A 17,920-nucleotide genomic window follows, 5' to 3' on the forward strand; every position below is an offset into this window, starting at 1 on the left:
GTGCACTCCACTTGCCAACAGCGCTCGGCAGAGAGCATGGTCACCCATCCAAGTGCTAGCCCAGCCCGGCAGCGCTTAACTTCGGTGATCTGACGGGAACCAGTGTTACCAATGCGGCAAGGCCGTTGGTCTGAAGATAATTAGTTTTAGGTAATTTAAAATACGCCATTGGAAAGTAGGAATGTTTAGCTTTCGAATGGTGTAGATCACCTTCGTCAAATGACTGCTTGGCTCTAGGGGTTTTCTTGTTGCGAACCCTAGTGCTTATACCAGTTAATTGTGTTTTGTAAGTATGAGTGCCCTAGTGGAAGTTAACTACAACAGTGAAAAAAAAACAACCAAAATGATAGTCTTAACAATAGATTGAAATGACATTAAGGCTAAAATAAGATCCTGAGATTTTTATTTAATTATTATATGCCAATATAGAACTCTATTGAAAAAAAGATAAAACTCAGCAATAGAATTTGCTTATTTTTGAGAGCAGAAAAAAACATAATAGATGGGAATAATCCACAGCACTATGTTACGTGATTTAAGCCCATATCAGCAGCATGAAATCAAACAGGCTTACTAGAGAAATAGTTGCATTTTGTGAAAACAGGGCAAAAATAGATATCATGGGGAAAAAAGTGGGAAATACGAACTTTATAAAATTGAGAGGTGTCACGTATCCACCGAAAGATACCAATAATAGTATATGGTTCAAATGGCTCTGAGCACTATGGGACTTAACTTCTGAGGTCATCAGTCCCCTAGAACTTAGAACTAATTAAACCTAACTAACCTACGGACATCACACACATTCATGTCCGAGGCAGGATTCGAACCTGCGACCGTAGCAGTCATGCGGGTCCAGACTGTAGCGCCTAGAACCGCTCGGCCACAACAGCCGGCTCAACTTCATGAAGGAACATAATCTTTATCGACACATAAATGACTCTCGCCATCGACCTTCCATGATGTGTCCTCTTGGGGTATGGACAGATATTCACTGCAAGGTAAATACAAAACATCTTTTTACAAAATCTTTTCCACAAAACACTCACCTTTGAAAGTGACCGTGCTTTGTGCTGTTGTGACAGAAACTAATGATTTAACAAAAAAAAAGCCATTCAGCTGAAGCTCTTTAGACGACTTCTTCCTGTCCCTTGCCGTAGCAAGTTAAACGACTGAAAGATCAGCATTGAACTAACAGTGGTTTTCTCTTTTCCTTTATTTTCAAACACCTTTGTGTCTATAATTTATATTTTAAGTACATTAATACGTAATTTACTGAACTACTGGATTTTCATATTCGCTTCATTTTCATGTTTTAATGGCAGCCTGTGCTCGCTCAAAACTTCTCTTTCTCAAGTAACTTATGATTGATTCCATGCATGAACATTGCGACCCCTCCCACTGTCCCTTTCAACTGTTGACCGATTAAAACTGATTATCTTTTCTATTGTGAAGATTTTTAGAGTGTTCTGTGTCGTAAGGGTTTTGAAAGAACATGCTTCTTTCTTTTCAGTTATGAAGTTACGATTGTCTTCAAGCATATTTCTATAGTTGCAGCCGTTGCTGATGCAAAGCTTCTAATTTTGGTATGCAGTTTTTCAGCTCCTTCGTCGAAAGTTTTGGTTTTTTTCTCTTTTTTTCCAAATAAATCTCCACTTTTCACACAGCTAATATGGCGCTTCGATTGACAGTTAATTTACAAATTCACAAATTGAAAAGGACACTATTAATTTTGGTTTCACAGATGATAGTTTACTTTCACTTATTTCACGCTAATAATGCCAATTCAAATGTATTTTGTAAGCGAAATGTAAATGAAGACTTGTAGTCGCCACCACTACGAGCTTCCCTCGAAAGTGAATGACGACTGGGGTGGTCCACGTTTGGTCGTAAACAGGTTCCGCAAGCAGTCCTGACGTTCAGCCTGCTCTGGCCCCTGTCCCCCTGGATTGCGATCACTGGTGCATCAAGTCACCCAACAAATGTGATGCTTTCGGAGAAGAACTACTACCCCATCCCTTCAGGTAGGCTATATTCAATGTAGAAGCGAGCAGTGTAAAATCTATGTAGCATGCACAATTTAAAAAAAGGAACAGTGAAAAAGTAAAAACTGTCGGTTAACAAAAGGTAAACATCAGCAGTGAATTAATCCCAAAAATGGGAACGGTTCGTCAAAGGTCTGTCATGGCGCATAAGCCGTGCTCGTCTTTGTTATCGGCGCGTCTTGCCACGGAGTTGGTCACAGTCATCAGCTGAGGGTGCTGCGGGGGAAGAGCTGGCAGCTGGTTTACGCTGGCGAACAGAGAGGGACCCTGGAGAAGCAGACTGTTCCGTGGAGCTGGACAGACTGGTGGTGGCAGCAGAGCGGTGGGACTGCGACGGTCAGCACTGGGTGCGGCCGGCCGTCACGCGGACATCGTTGGCTCCAGCAGCAGTCGGTGTTTCCCATGTACGTCCAGAAGATACGACCAGGGTGAACTTTCGGATGAGAGTTTCCGTTACGATGAGTCTAAAGCAGGGCATAAGAGCGACTTGGGCCACTGAGAAAAAGTATCGACGACAATTAGGAGATATATACCAAATAAATGAATAAGATATATATATATATGATATATATATATATATATGATCCATAGTAAATTCCTCGTCCTACATGCAAATAAAAAATATAGATGCTCCATTTGAATGTAAAGTTCGAATGATTCAACCATTATTTACGTCCCGGCAGATGGTACTGATCGACCATGGTACACAAAACGGGTGAGAGCACAATCGCAGAGGCAACAAAATTTTGAAATTTAAAAGAAGGCAAGATTTCAAGATTGGCGAAATTTTACAGAAACTTGAAATTTAGCGCGAACTTCAATGCAAGATGCCTTTTATAGTTTTCCCAATGAAACATTGCCTTTAAATCCGGCAGAAAACTCAAAGATATTCTGGTCGTACGTAAACTACACCAGCAGCAAGACATAGTCAATACCTTCACTAAGCAATAAAATTGATGATTTTTATTGATGACAGTGCAGCTAAAGCAGAGTTTACTAAACACAGTTTTCCGAAACTCCTTCTCCAAAAAAGACGAAATAAATATTTGAGAATAAGAATCAAGAACTATTGCGAAACAGCTTAAATCACTTGATAAAGGCAATGGCCCCAATCCAGTTTGTGTACCGCTATGCCGATACAGTAGATCCATACTTAGAAATAAGATACCACTGCTCACTCGTCGTAAAACCCGTACCTAAAGCCTGGAAGGTTGCACAGGTCACACCAGTGGCGAACCCAAGAAAGGAAATAAACCTATATCACTGACATCGATATGCAGCAGGATTTTGGAACATATACTGCGTTCGCATATTATGAACATTTATTGACAAACAGCCGACACAGATCCAGAAAATATCGTTCTTGTGAAACACAATTAGCTCTTTATTCTCACGAACTAATAACGACTACTGACATGACATGCCAAATTGTTTCCATGTTTTTGGATTTCCAGAAGGCTTTTGATACAATTCCTCACAAGCGACTTCTGATCAGACAGCGTGCCTATGGAGTCTCAGTTGTGCGACTAGATTCCTGGTTTCATGTCAGAAAGGTCACAGTTCGTATTAACTGATCAAAAGATATCGAGAAAAACAGAAGTGATATTTGGCGCTACCCAAGGAAGCGCTATAGGCACCCAGCTGTTCCTGATCTGTATAAATGATTTAGGTGATAATCTTAGTAGCTCTCTCAGATTGTTTGCAGACAATGCTGTCACTTACCGTCTTGTAAAGTCATCGGAGGACCAAAACCAATCGCAAAAACATGTAGTCAAGTATCTGTATGATTCGAAAGTGCCCATTCATTCTAAATAGTGAAAGGGTGAAGTCGTCCACGTGAGTACTAAATGGAATCAGCTAAATTTCTGTTACAAGATAAATCATACAAATCTGAAGGCTGAAATTCAGCTAAATACTTATGAATTATTATTGCGAATAACTTCAGTTGGAATGATCATGTAGATAATATTGTGGGGAAAGCAAACCAAAGAGTGTGGTTTATTGGTAGAACACGGAGAAAATGTAGCAAGCATAGCAAAAAGACTGCTTACACTATGGTTGTACACGTTTTGCTAGAGTACTGGTGTGCGATACGCATCAGTTAGGATTGAAAGAGGACATCGAAAAAGTGTAAAGAAGGGCAGCTCGCTTTTTTTATTTTATTTATTTTTATTTATTTTTTGTCGCGAAATAGGGGTGACAGTGCCGCGCATATGTTACTCGAACTGGGGTGGGAATCATTAAAACAATGGGGCTTTTCGTTGCGGCAGGAGCTTCTCATGAAGTTTCAATCTGCACCTTTCACCTCGGAGTGTGAAAAAAATTTGTTGGCACCGACCTACCTCGGGAGATCATCATCATAAAATAAGAAAACTCAGATCTCGCGCGGAAAGATTTAAGTATTAGTATTTGCCGTGCGCTGTCGGAGAGTGCGACGGTATAAATAGATTGAAGGTGGTTTGATGAACCCTCTACCAGACACTTAATTGTGAATTGCAGAGCAATCATGTTGATATAAATGTAGATGTAGACGGATGTGCCCACAACTGTATGTGTATCGTCGCTCATCCAAGTGCCAACCCTCTGCTGCTAGAGGGTTCCGAATAGTAGTGGTAACATTACAGTGTGTAATCTAATTATGTCGACGAGTGAGAAATAGCTCAGGAAACTAAAAGCACGAATTTTAAGAGTTCGCCCACAGTCGGAACACCCTATGCTTCAGTATGACAGATCACACATGAGCGCTGTGACATATGCAACAATCCGATGTCTTGAGTCCACTGTCATGGATCATCCTTCATACTGTCCCGACTTGGCCCCATCCGACTTTAATCTGTTTCCTAAACGTTTCCAGGACTTCACTTTGATAGTGACTGAAGCGATGCAAGCTGAGGTGAGGTTGTGGATCTGTCAACAACCTCAAACATTCTACATTGACGGTATCAACAAATTGATCTGTCGTTCGGAGAGATGTGTTCGACGCCAGGGTGACTATGTTGAGAAACAAATATGTGGGTAAAATGATAAAAATGTAAAATTTTGGCAAAGTATGTTCTATTTAAAAAGCTTTAGAGGTTTCACATACAAAATTCGGAGACATTACTTTTCAGTACGCCCTCGTACTTGAATTGATAAGGAATGGTGACGCAATTGTGTGCTGTGATTGTATTCCTATTAAGAAGGCTAGGGAAGCATGCCTAATTGTGTGACAGAGATAAGCTTTCTATTCTATCACTAGTTAATGTTCTGTTGTATGTGAAGAGCAGAGCAGCAATCTCCGGAGTGAAAGCGTATAATGGCTGCAGGAGGAGGTGAGCCTGTTCTGGGGATGCTGGTGGCCGTCTGACAGCACGCGGTCAGCGGAGCCGTGGAGCACGACGATGGAAAACAAAAGAGACTGTGGCTGCCCATCATAAGGAGGTCCCGCCGACGCAGTTTTCAAAAACCACGCTAAGCCGCTGCTGTCAAAACACCCATTCTTCACTGCGTGGCGCGCCGGCTCCTGACGGCCTGGATGACAAATGGGTTTTTAAAGCTGACGCTGATAAATGAAGCCAGTGCAAAGCCCAGACGGGCCTCCTCCCCCGTCTCTGACCGCTCCGGCTTACACTTGGCCTGCAGTGTAAACTGTCAAGCCGCCGAGTTGACTTTAAAACTAATGGAGAGGAGTTTTCTATGTCTACTTGAAAAACGTTGTGAGTGTTATGATATATTACAGGGTTGATCGCCAGGGTAATAGAAATCTGGTACAGAGAGAACTGCACCTAGCGGAGCAAACAGCAGTTTTACTATCACATCTCATTTTTTCCCTTCCTCTTTGTTTTTCTCTCTCTTTCTCTGCGTCTCTCTCAAACATACTCATTTCCCTCTCTCTTCCACTTTTATGCCTCCGGCTATTCCCCCTAATCCTCATGTCTCCCTCAGTCTTGTGTTCCGTGTACTGATACGGCGAGTCTCTTCTAAGAGCCGTTAGGTTACTTATATTTGATATTTAGGAAGAGATTTCAAATTCCTTTCTCGTATTGCGCAGGTAGAGTCACTGCTCGCATAGCGTAACATGCATCGTGCTAACTTGCGACACAGGGAGGTGGGCTGAAGTCGGATCGAATCTGTACGGTTGATTAAAGACCGCCGGCTGATACACCGACCAGCCTGAGAGCGGTTTTTAGGTGGTTTCTCACAACCGTTTAGGCAAACGCTGGGCTAGTCTCCAAACTCCGCCTCAGAGAATGATGATAAAGTCCCATACTCCTTGACAGAGCGTAGGGGAAAGATGCGGGAGACCCACACCGCCGTACTAGGCAAGGTCCTAGTGGAGGAGGTTTGCCATTGCCTTCTTCCGACTGTAATGAGGATAAATGATGATGATGAAGACCACACAAAAACACCCAGTCATCTCAAGGCAGGTAAAAATCCCTGACCCCGCCGGGAATCGAACCCGAGACCCCGCGCTAGGGAAGCGAGAACGCTGCCGCGAGACCACGAGCTGAATATAACGCACAAACAGTTAAAACAGGTATCACTCAGAAAAAAGTTTAGGCGATTCACTAATTGATGAGTCAAACGACCTCCTTCAGTTAGGTTACCTGGGTTACTGTCGCATCTGGAAGACTATTCGGCCACATACACTAGTATCCAACATTATAGCAACAAGCCGCTAATGCCACGACCTGTGTCTAATTCACGATATAATCGTACAAACTGTCAGCAGGTCCGTACAATCGTGTTCTGCACGGAAGATGACATTTCCGCCAACGATGACGTCATGGCGCCTATCAAACAGGGTAGTGTTTTCCGGGTAGTCCCACATCCACAATCGCTGTGTACACAGTCACAGACGGTGCAGTATGGCACAGAGAAGATCACCAGACTCTCTGCGGTGGAGTGCCATGGAAAGAATGGAAGCTGGACAGTCACGAACTGATGCGGCCCGATGATTTAACGTGATCCGTGCTGTCGTTTCTCGGATTAGCGACAGTTTATAGAGACTGAAACTGTATCTCAGAGACCAGGGCAGGACCGACCACGTGTGACACCGGTACCTTGTAGTACTGCGCAGCAACTGCCATCGGACCTTGCAGAATCCATCGGACGTGTTGTGTAGAGGCTAACGGTGCATAGAAGGCTGTGTTTATTGTCGGAGGTCTGCTGTATCGGTGCCTCAGAAGTATCTTCACAGAAGCAAAAGTCTACGGTGGGGACGTCAACATGCCAGATGGATAGTCAAATGGTTCAAATGGCTCTGAGCACTATGGGACTTAACATCTATGGTCATCAGTCCCCTAGAACTTAGAACTACTTAAACCTAACTAACCTAAGGACAGCACACAACACCCAGTCATCACGAGGCAGAGAAAATCCCTGACCCCGCCGGGAATCGAACCCGGGAATCCGGGCGTGGGAAGCGAGAACGCTACCGCACGACCACGAGCTGCGGGCGATGAAGAGTGGACTAAACTTCTTTTCTGGAGAGCGATTCTCGACGAATTCGCATCTGAAGGGAATGTGGAACTCGATTTCAAGACCTGATCATTGTAGAAAGAGACCTACATCGAGTAGGATCACTAATGCTTTGGGATGGGAGTATGTTGATCACTCGAACACCTCTTCATGAAATTTTACGGGTGAATCGGAAAGATTTAACTGCTGTCACGTATCGTGACGAGGTCTTGGGATCTCACGTACGGTTGTTGCGGGATGCTGTGCTCCCAGACTTCGTTTTGATGGACGGTAGCGCTCGACCTCATACAGAATGAGTGGCTGATGTTTTCTAGAAAACGGAAGATACTACACGCGTGGCGTGTCCCGCTCTCTCTCTCTCTCTCGATTTTGTTCCCATGGAGGATCTCTGGAATGCACTAGGGAGATGGCTTGCATCACGTCAACAGCCACCAACCACTCTCCAGGACTTGCGAACAGCTCCGCAGGAAGATTGGACGTTATTGGCACAACATGGCACTGATTAAGTTATCACAGCATGCTCCGTCGTTGTCAGGCCTGTATTGCTGCCAGAGGAGGACACATCCCATAGTGAGCACATTAACCAATTGTCGCAATGTGTGCGCAAATCTGTTAAGTTGAGAAAAGAAACGAAGAACATTTTTGTCTACTGTTATGCATGTTGCAGTTATTTACGTCCTGTATTCTTTAGATTGTTTCTACTTTGCTGTCACTTGTTTATACTCTTTTGTGGCAAAATAAAAGCAACACTGCAAAATTACCGTTAGTTGCTCTAATTTTGGACGCCAGTGTAGTTAGATCCATACATACCATAAAAGTTGATGTACCTATGTACGTATGTATGTGTATATGTATGTATGTTCCACCTATTTTCCTAACCCACTGTATCGATTTCAACCGAACTCAACATACATATCACGTGCTCTCTGAAAAGTATCACTGGGGGAAGAAGAACACTTATCTCTCAGACTGATGGAGATGAGATTGAAAATGAAGCTTAGCTCTCGACGCGCAAAGTATTTGAGAGTGAGAGCACTTTGTGACTTGCAATCAAATTGACACATAACTTCAAGCCTTTACGACAATTTTTCTCGTGGACGCCCCAGACGAAATGATGAAAGTACCACACATAACACTGATTATATCGTTGTACGACACATAGTTATGAACAAATCACGTTATAAGCATGACGCTGCGTGGAAACAAAACTCCAAGGTTTGTTGGTTGGTTTGTGGGAGGGGATCAAACAGCGAGGTCACCTGTCCCATCGGATTAGAAAAGGATGAGGATGAAAGTCGGCCGTGCCTTTTCAAACTAACCATCCCGACATTTGCCTGAGGCGATTTAGGGAAATCACGAAAAACCTTAATCAGGATGGCCGGACGCGGGTTTGAAACTTCGTCCTACCAAATGAGAGTCCAATGTGCTAACCACTGCCCCACCTCGCTCAGTGAAACTTCAAAACAAAATTCGCTAGAGATACAACTGAAATGCGTCCAAAACCATAGGTGAAAAGCTCCAACTAAAACAGTGGACCAATGTCAACCAAACTTGTACGCGAATTACTCAGTATCTGGAACGAAATACTGTGAGGGATAAGAACCAGTAACCTCCTATTTGGGTATGGATGATAACGTCGGAAGAGAAGGGGTAGGAGGAAATGGACATAGATGGGGCGAGAAGGAAATGTACGGTGAGAGGGGGAAACTGACAGAAAGGGATGAGAAGGAGGTGGACAGACAGAGGGGAGAGGAAGTGATGGACAAAGAAAGGAAAGAGAATATGGACAGAGAGAGGGGAGCAGGAGGTCGAATGAAAGAGGGAAGGAAGAGATGGACAAAGAGAGCGAAGGAGGAAATGGATAGAGAGATGGAAGAGGAGGAAATGGACAGAGAAGTGGAAGAGTAGGACAGAGAGAGATGGACAGGTAGAGGGGGGAAGAAATGGACAGAGAGAGAGAGAGAATGGAGGAGCAGATGGACAGAGAGGGGGGGGGGGGTGGAGTAGATGGAAAAAGAGAAGGCAGGAGGAGAGGAACCAACGCCAGGTACTCAGCTAGTAATTAAATAAAATGCTGCAACAGCGGTCCCCGTACTAGACGGAATAAACGCCAAGGAAAAGAAGATAGAAAACTGTGCAGGTGAAGTTAGCTCGAACAAGTACAAGTCATGCTGGAAAATAAACGGGCAACTATGAAGTCCTCACTGTGCTGCCAGTTTCTATTTACATGGCTAATTAGGCCATGAATCATACAAATCCGCAATAGACTTTATTCTAAAATGAATATAGGCATAACTGGTAAGACACGGACATCAAGGGACCGGGCTATTGACATTTGGCCCACATCGGGATAATGGTCACACCAGGTGTGCACTGATGGTGCCCTGCAGCATACTCACGCAGTCGCCATCATACACAACTCGTCTAAGTCCTGACATAAAATGTCTTGATGGTCTGCCAGTTACACGTACTTCTATGGTTCTCTGACTCCTACAAAATGCAACGTCTTCTACGCATGTCTTGCGCGAGGTGGCGCAGTAGTAAAGACATTGGATTCGTCCAAGTCGATGTTTTGTGGTGTATTTCATATGACTTCAAGCGAACGCTACGAAATTTCACGTAACAAGGATTGACGCCCGACTTCCTTCTTCATCCTTATCAAGCCTCAATAGTGACGTCACTGTGGACTAGACGGTGAATCCCAGTAGTTTTCGTAAGTCCCCTCTCTCGCTTCCTCTACCTATATCTTTTTTCTTTTATGTACCAGTCAATTAACGCGGTTTTCATTTGTTTCTATTGTGACAGTCAGCGCGGTTTACGTCTCTTTCTATTGTAACAGTCGGCGTCCTGTACTTCTCAGAAGTATTGTATTGTTCTCCGCCATAGTTCTAGGTCTCAATATGCTTTTAACTAAGACATGAAACGGCAACCGTCTGCGAGACACTCACTATTCATCCCTATCGCATACCGATCAATTCCTTCGCTTCCCCTTGAAGTTCAAAAATTCACCATCAACCTACTACATCTTAGCCTGCCACCACGAGCTCAGGGTTGCAACAGTTAACATCATTTGTGGAGGCTAATTAATAGAACCAATTACTTTGAACCCATGTGATTCCGTTTTTCAGTGTCCTAATGAATGGTGACAAAGCGGTGCAGCTGTTAATATCCACACTTCTTGAACACACTTCAGGAACCTACGAAAAGACTTCAAGTAATAAGCTAAACTTTTTTTTAAAATCTATTGACTTTCGGAATGTGCCTACACAGCTCCATAAACACAAGAAATGTTTTATTACAATTGATTTTGACAATTCATAGTTGACTATATTTTAAGTTGCACCCCGGTACCAAGTTACATAAGCTTAACAAAAGATTGATTCGATATAAAACGAGATTTACAATTAGAGTATGCTAGAACGAGTAAACGAGGTGGAAATGGAACACAGGATAGACAGTTGTAGAATACTATAAAAATTCCGCTGATAACTAAAGAAGAAATGATAAATCGGTGTTCGTATACATTTGGGATATTTCCAATTCAGTCCATATTAGTGACTATACACCCAAATTAACAATAAAATGTTTTTTGTATGTCCTGTGAGAACTGTTTCAAAAGCTGTGGATAGAGAATTGAATATTTATGGAGATCTGTAAGTAACATCTAAACAGATCAGAAGGACAGTTCACAAGAACTAAAGTTGTATATTACGGCCACACGTATGTACACACCAATATTCAGATACATAAGTTACTCATTGCTATGGCAGCCAAGTAACGTTTATTGAATATTTCACTATACTTCAGACTCCTGACACGCCCTAGTCACACGACATTTACGTCGGTAGGAAAGTTCTATCGATCGTTGAACGGCTCGACGACAGAAATCCGCTCCTTGGCCAATGGACACTCAAAAAAATCACTGCGTCAAAATTTTCGTCGCTGAAAAATCTTCTCCCCCCCTTCCCCCCCTCCCCCCCCCCCCCCCAGATGTTCTTTCAGATTGTCGAAAATACGGAAATCGAATGGTGGAGGTCTGGACTTCCCGATCAGGATAATCCACATCTGCGGAGCCGGTCAAATTGTTGGCACCATTCCACTACATCTAGACGTGACATTCCCATATACCGCCATAATCTCACAGCCAATTGTATGCAGTTTAGAATTTTTCGCACAGGTATCGTATTGTCCCGCGTACTTTAATTTAGGAATAAGTTTCCGGTTGCCGCGCCATTCAGTAACACAGTATGTCTGCAGGGAGTCCTAAAAACCTGTCTCTCCTTAAAAAAAATCGTAGCGATTGGTCCCGATTTTGAAAGGGTTATTTGTCAACACTTCCTAACAGGTTACAATATTTTCTGCCAATTGATTTTATAAACTAATAATCGAAAGTAGCATTCCTTATGTTGATACCATCTGAAGGCATCATAGTCGCTGCGTACTCTATTTTCATTCCTTGTGCTTGGCAATGACGTCAGCACCAATTTCGTGATGTGCTAGCACGCGGTGATGGTCGGTCATAACGAGTTGTAATAATTATAATGCCGAAACACAAATAAACGTTTTCTGAAGAGCTTGAGAACAAATTCCCTTGCTTCAGTGCTACAGATAATGAATGTTCAGCAAAATTTAAGATACTGTGCTGCATCCATATCTGGTGGTGCAGATCTCAAAGATCTCGTGGAGTCTGAGAAACTCGGATAAGAATCTTCGATTGGCAGATTCCACGCTAAAAATGATTAGATATTTTGTGACTTCAGATACACTGGAGTAGAAAAAAGTAGCTGCAGCGGAAGCAGCCATGTCATTCCATGCTGTTAAACACCTCCGAAGCTACCGTTCTGATCACTGCAGTGTTCAATTACACAAAAACATTTCCAGATCCGAAGAGTGCAGAAAATTTTCCATGTGGAAGAACCAAGTGTGACCCAATTATCAACAGTATTATAGCTTCACATTCCCAAAAATAGGTAATAGTTACTGTAAACAGAGAAAGACACTTTTCGATATCTATACCACAAGTATCAGAAAATTTTTCCTGTGGTAGATCAGTATTTTTCTGTATGTGAATGTGGACTACAGATTACATTGACTAACCTTGATGAGTTGCGGAGTGAAAAGTCTTAAAAAAACATCGAATTATCTTTCTCATGTTATACAGTCGTTGAACATAACGTCAAAGTGCCCTGCATTCGGTGCCGACAATACTGATCGTAACGTCTAGAATACTAACTGTAATTCTGGGCGTCACTGAAGAAAGAAGGCACAATGTTTCCATACATTTGAAAGAACAATTAAACTCTAATATTGTTGGTATAGGATGCCCAGCGCTTGGTTTTCTAAAACACTTCGAAGTGCTTGTGATCCGTTATCCATTGACGGTGACTGCATTATCATGAACTTGTTCAACGGATTTCATATTTTTCCAATTCGTGTTGCAGATCTCACATAGCTCAGCGAGTTGCCTGGTGTCACTCGCAGAAATGTGCTCTCCACTTCCAAGACAAGGTGGCTTTCACTGTTGCCAACCATTCAAAGTATGTTAATAATGTACGATGCTTTGAAGACTTATTTTTTTGTCACAGTCTAACTCAAAGTGTCTTACTAGATCAGAGTTTCGTCAGTGGTTCTATAAATGAAAATTATTTATTTGTTGTACATTCACGATTGAATGTATTCCAGCACTCCATTCAGAGCATTGAGAAACAGAGTAATTCCATATATGAAGTATTAGCTGTATTAATTAAAGTTTTCAGAAGTCTAAATTCAATAAAACGTGAATATTTCGTACCATTAAGTGTAAAAAAACTGCTGAATATGATTGTGACGATGAGCCTCTTAAGGAATTTGACATATCAGTATTAACATTTTGTGATGCTTCAGTAGACTATTTACATTCTTGGTTACATGGAACACCTGAGGTATCTATATTCTCACAGATGCTGCTCACAGAATCTCCAGAATGATCAGTAGTTGAAGTTTGAATAATGCGGCTAAAGGAAATGTGCATTCTAGTAAATGACAGTCTCGTATATGAGGAAACAGTTAATACTCAGTTATTTTTAAACCAAGTATTGAAAACAGAGAGTGAACACTGGAATCAATGGATGGCGCATGAAAAGTAGTGTAGGTTTTTCAATTTTGACAAGAGTAATTAACAGTACAGAGAATCGCTTAACATAGCACCATACTTCTATTCACTCCGTGCCCACAACACCAGAGTTGAGTTTTCAGCTTACCGTGTCGAGATGGGCAGATGAGAGGAATAGATTTAGCCTACTGTGAGGAGTGTTAAGAATACCTTACTGACGTGTTTCAACTTCAGTAAGTACAATTTTACTGATTTCTGTTCCTACCTAGTAGGAAATCATGAGTTGCTAGATAAAATTTCATCTTGAAAGAAATAAGATTAGGGTATGTAATCCACAAGAACGTGAACAAATTTCTTATTCTTTCAAAACTTACATTTCGTAATAAGTAAATTTCTGAAAGCCTGAAATGGTCTTCTTTATAGTTTTTCCATTGCTTATTTTGTTATATAAAAGGTGAACATTAATAAAACAGACAAACTGCAGGGACGGATTCCTGACTGGAAATACAGGGAGGAAAGGTCCTATGAACATGTGTCAGGTAATGGATTGTTGCCACAGTAGACGGCGCTGACGAATGAAAGTTTCCCTGACCACGTGTCGTGTCTGTAGCCCACAGATGGCGATTATGCGGGTTGATGATGCCACTTCTAGTAAAGGTTGCTTCGTTGGTAAAGAGGAGTGTTGACAGAAATGCCATAATTGGTCTGGAGCAAAAGCAATCGAAAAACTCCTTCCCACAGACGGAAATCCGCAACTGATAATCCCTGCTTTCATTGCAGGCGATAGGAATAGTAGCGGTTATCATGCGGGATTCATATAATCGTACTTTTTGTCTCCCTCGACCTCGAAAAGGCCTGCGACCGTGTTTGGCGTCCCAGTCTACATTTACATCTACATCTACATTGATACTCCGCAAGCCACCCAACGGTGTGTGGCGGAGGGCACTTTACGTGCCACTGTCATTACCTCCCTTTCCTGTTCCAGTCGCGTATGGTTCGCGGGAAGAACGACTGTCTGAAAGCCTCCGTGCGCGCTCTAATCTCTCTAATTTTACATTCGTGATTTCCTCGGGAAGTATAAGTAGGGGGAAGCAATATATTCGATACCTCATCCAGAAACGCACCCTCTCGAAACCTGGCGAGCAAGCTACACCGCGATGCAGAGCGCCTCTCTTGCAGAGTCTGCCACTTGAGTTTATTAAACATCTCCGTAACGCTATCACGGTTACCAAATAACCCGGTGACGAAACGCGCCGCTCTTCTTTGGATCTTCTCTATCTCCTCCGTCAACCCGACCTGGTACGGATCCCACACTGATGAGCAATACTCTAGTATAGGTCGAACGAGTGTTTTGTAAGCCACCTCCTTTGTTGATGGACTACATTTTCTAAGCACTCTCCCAATGAATCTCAACCTGGTACCCGCCTTACCAACAATTAATTTTATATGATCATTCCACTTCAAATCGTTCCGTACGCATACTCCCAGATATTTTACAGAAGTAACTGCTACCAGTGTTTGTTCCGCTATCATATAATCATACAATAAAGGATCCTTCTTTCTATGTATTCGCAATACATTACATTTGTCTATGTTAAGGGTCAGTTGCCACTCCCTGCACCAAGTGCCTATCCGCTGCAGATCTTCCTGTATTTCGCCACAATTTTCTAATGCAGCAACTTCTCTGTATACTACAGCATCATCCGCGAAAAGCCGCACGGAACTTCCGACACTATCCACTAAGTCATTTATATATATTGTGAAAAGCAATGGTCCCATAACACTCCCCTGTGGCACGCCAGAGGTTACTTTAGCGTCTGTAGACGTCTCTCCATTGATAACAACATGCTGTGTTCTGTTTGCTAAAAACTCTTCAATCCAGCCACACAGCTGGTCTGATATTCCGTAGGCTCTTACTTTGTTTATCAGGCGACAGTGCGGAACTGTATCGAACGCCTTCCGGAAGTCAAGAAAAATAGCATCTACCTGGGAGCCTGTATCTAATATGTTCTGGGTCTCATGAACAAATAAGGCGAGTTGGGTCTCACACGATAGCTGTTTCCGGAATCCATGTTGATTCCTACATAGTAGATTCTGGGTTTCCAGAAATGACATGATACGCGAGCAAAAAACATGTTCTAAAATTCTACAAGAGATCGACGTAAGAGATATAGGTCTATAGTTTTGCGCATCTGCTCGACGACCCTTCTTGAAGACTGGGACTATCTGTGCTCTTTTCCAATCATTTGGAACCCTCCGTTCCTCTAGAGACTTGCGGTACACGGCTGTTAGAAAGGGGGCAAGTTCTTTCGCGTACTCTGTGTAGAATCGAATTGGTATCCAGTCAGGTCCAGTGGACTTTCCTCTATTGAGTGATTCCAGTTGCTTTTCTATTCCTTGGACACTTATTTCGATGTCAGCCATTTTTTCGTTTGTGCGAGGATTTTAAACTCCAAACCTACTCCCTTCCTGTCAACTACGTCCGTCTGATTGCCTCCTTCCTCTCTCACCCCCCCCCCCCCCTTACGTTACCATCCATAACGTCGATTCCTGCACCTTCTAACCCTCTGCAGGTGTGCCCCAGGGCTCTGTCCTCTCCCCTCTCCTCTACCTCCTGTACATGGCAGATATGCCCCAACCCCCCTCAAGTACACGTCCTGCAATATGCCGATGACACCGCCTTCCTTGCCATCGCTCCTACTCTTCAACGGTCCCAGCGCCTTCTCCAGAATCACCTTGACCTTTCTGCCACATGGTGTAACCAGTGGCTCCTGAAAATCAATCCTTCCAAGACCCAGGCAATCATTGTAGGTCATACCGTCCGCTCTTTCCGGCTCCTTAACTCCTTACCATCTTCGCCCATCCTGTCCACCTCTCCCCCACCCTCACCTACCTTGGCCTCACCATTGACCATCACCTCACCTGGATCCCTCATCTCCACTCTATCCAATCCAAAGTCCACAACTGTCTCCGACTCCTTAAACTCTTCTCTGGCCGGACATGGGTGTTGAACCCCTCTACCATCCTCCACAGCTACAAATCCTTAATATAAGTCCCTCTAGATCCTCGAGTGCCACGCATTCTGCCTTGCCTTCTACGTGCGCTTCCTGTCTCCCACGCGGATTCTCTTTGACCTGATTCCTTTCCCCCATCTTCTCCTTTTCCTCGAACATATCCACATCCTCTATACCTCCCACAGCCTTGATCCCTCTCATCCTCTGGTTGCTCCTCTCCTCTCCAACCCCTGCCCTCTGCCACACATTCACCGTTGTGTCTCCCCTACCCTCAAACTCTGCACCCTTCGTCTCCTCGTCTCCTTTCCCAAGGTGGCTTCCGTCGACTCTTCCTCCTGGATGATGCTCTCTCTTGCTCCATTTATCCCCCTTATCAACTCCGATGCTCACCTCCCCTTCCCTCTCTCTGTCCTTTTCCCGGGCTCCCTCTCCCCCCCTTCCATCTTGTTTTTTCCCCACCTACTCTCTCTCTGCCTCCCTCCTCTCGCCCAAGTCCTTTTGCACTCCCCTCCTCAGTATTCCCCCACTCCCTCTCGCGTCTACCCTGCCCCCCTTTATGAGTCCACTCCCTCTGTCGGCTCCTCCCCCCCCCCCCCCTCCCATTCGTTTTTCGTCTCCTTCCCCCATTTTTCCCCCTTATCTGTCCAGGTTCCCCCCCCCCCCCCCAACTGCCCTTGGCAGTGATGTAACATCTTCGTGCCAACTTTTTAGTGCAGTGTTTTAATTGAGTTTTCAGTGTTGTGCGTCTTTTCCGAAGTGTTCCGAACAGAAATACTGTCGCTGGCTGTGATTTTTATATCTCTTGCAAACAGAAACCAGACTGTCACCGTGTTTTTGTTTAATTGTCTATCTACTACTTTACCTGTCTGCTTCCTGTGTATTTTATTAGCATCGCCCCTTTGTTTTACGTTTTCCGTTCCACAATTTTCCGCCATTTTACAATTTGAGTCACCGTCTATATCGCCTGATTTTATTGTTTATTGTCATCTTCTTCTGGTTTCAAAATTCTGTAGGCTGAAGAGCAGCGTACTGAACTGCTGCCAGCCTACCCCCTTTGGGGGGAATCGACATTCAATAAAGGAAAAAAAATCGTACTTTGTCTTACACCATGTTGACGAGTCACTTGCCTGGAGCTTGCACTAAGGTTCGTGTCAATACCCTGCAGAACCCGGTCATCTAGATCTGGTGTACATACAGTCCGTCGCCCCCTGCACGTTCGACTATCTGAAAGAACCCATACTCACATAAGCCCACGAGAAGGGCTTGAAATGTTCTGATGTGTTTGGTGTCTGTGAGGGTACTTGTTTTAG

The sequence above is a fragment of the Schistocerca americana genome, chromosome 8, assembly GCF_021461395.2.
Source record: "Schistocerca americana isolate TAMUIC-IGC-003095 chromosome 8, iqSchAmer2.1, whole genome shotgun sequence".
NCBI lineage: Eukaryota > Metazoa > Arthropoda > Insecta > Orthoptera > Acrididae > Schistocerca > Schistocerca americana.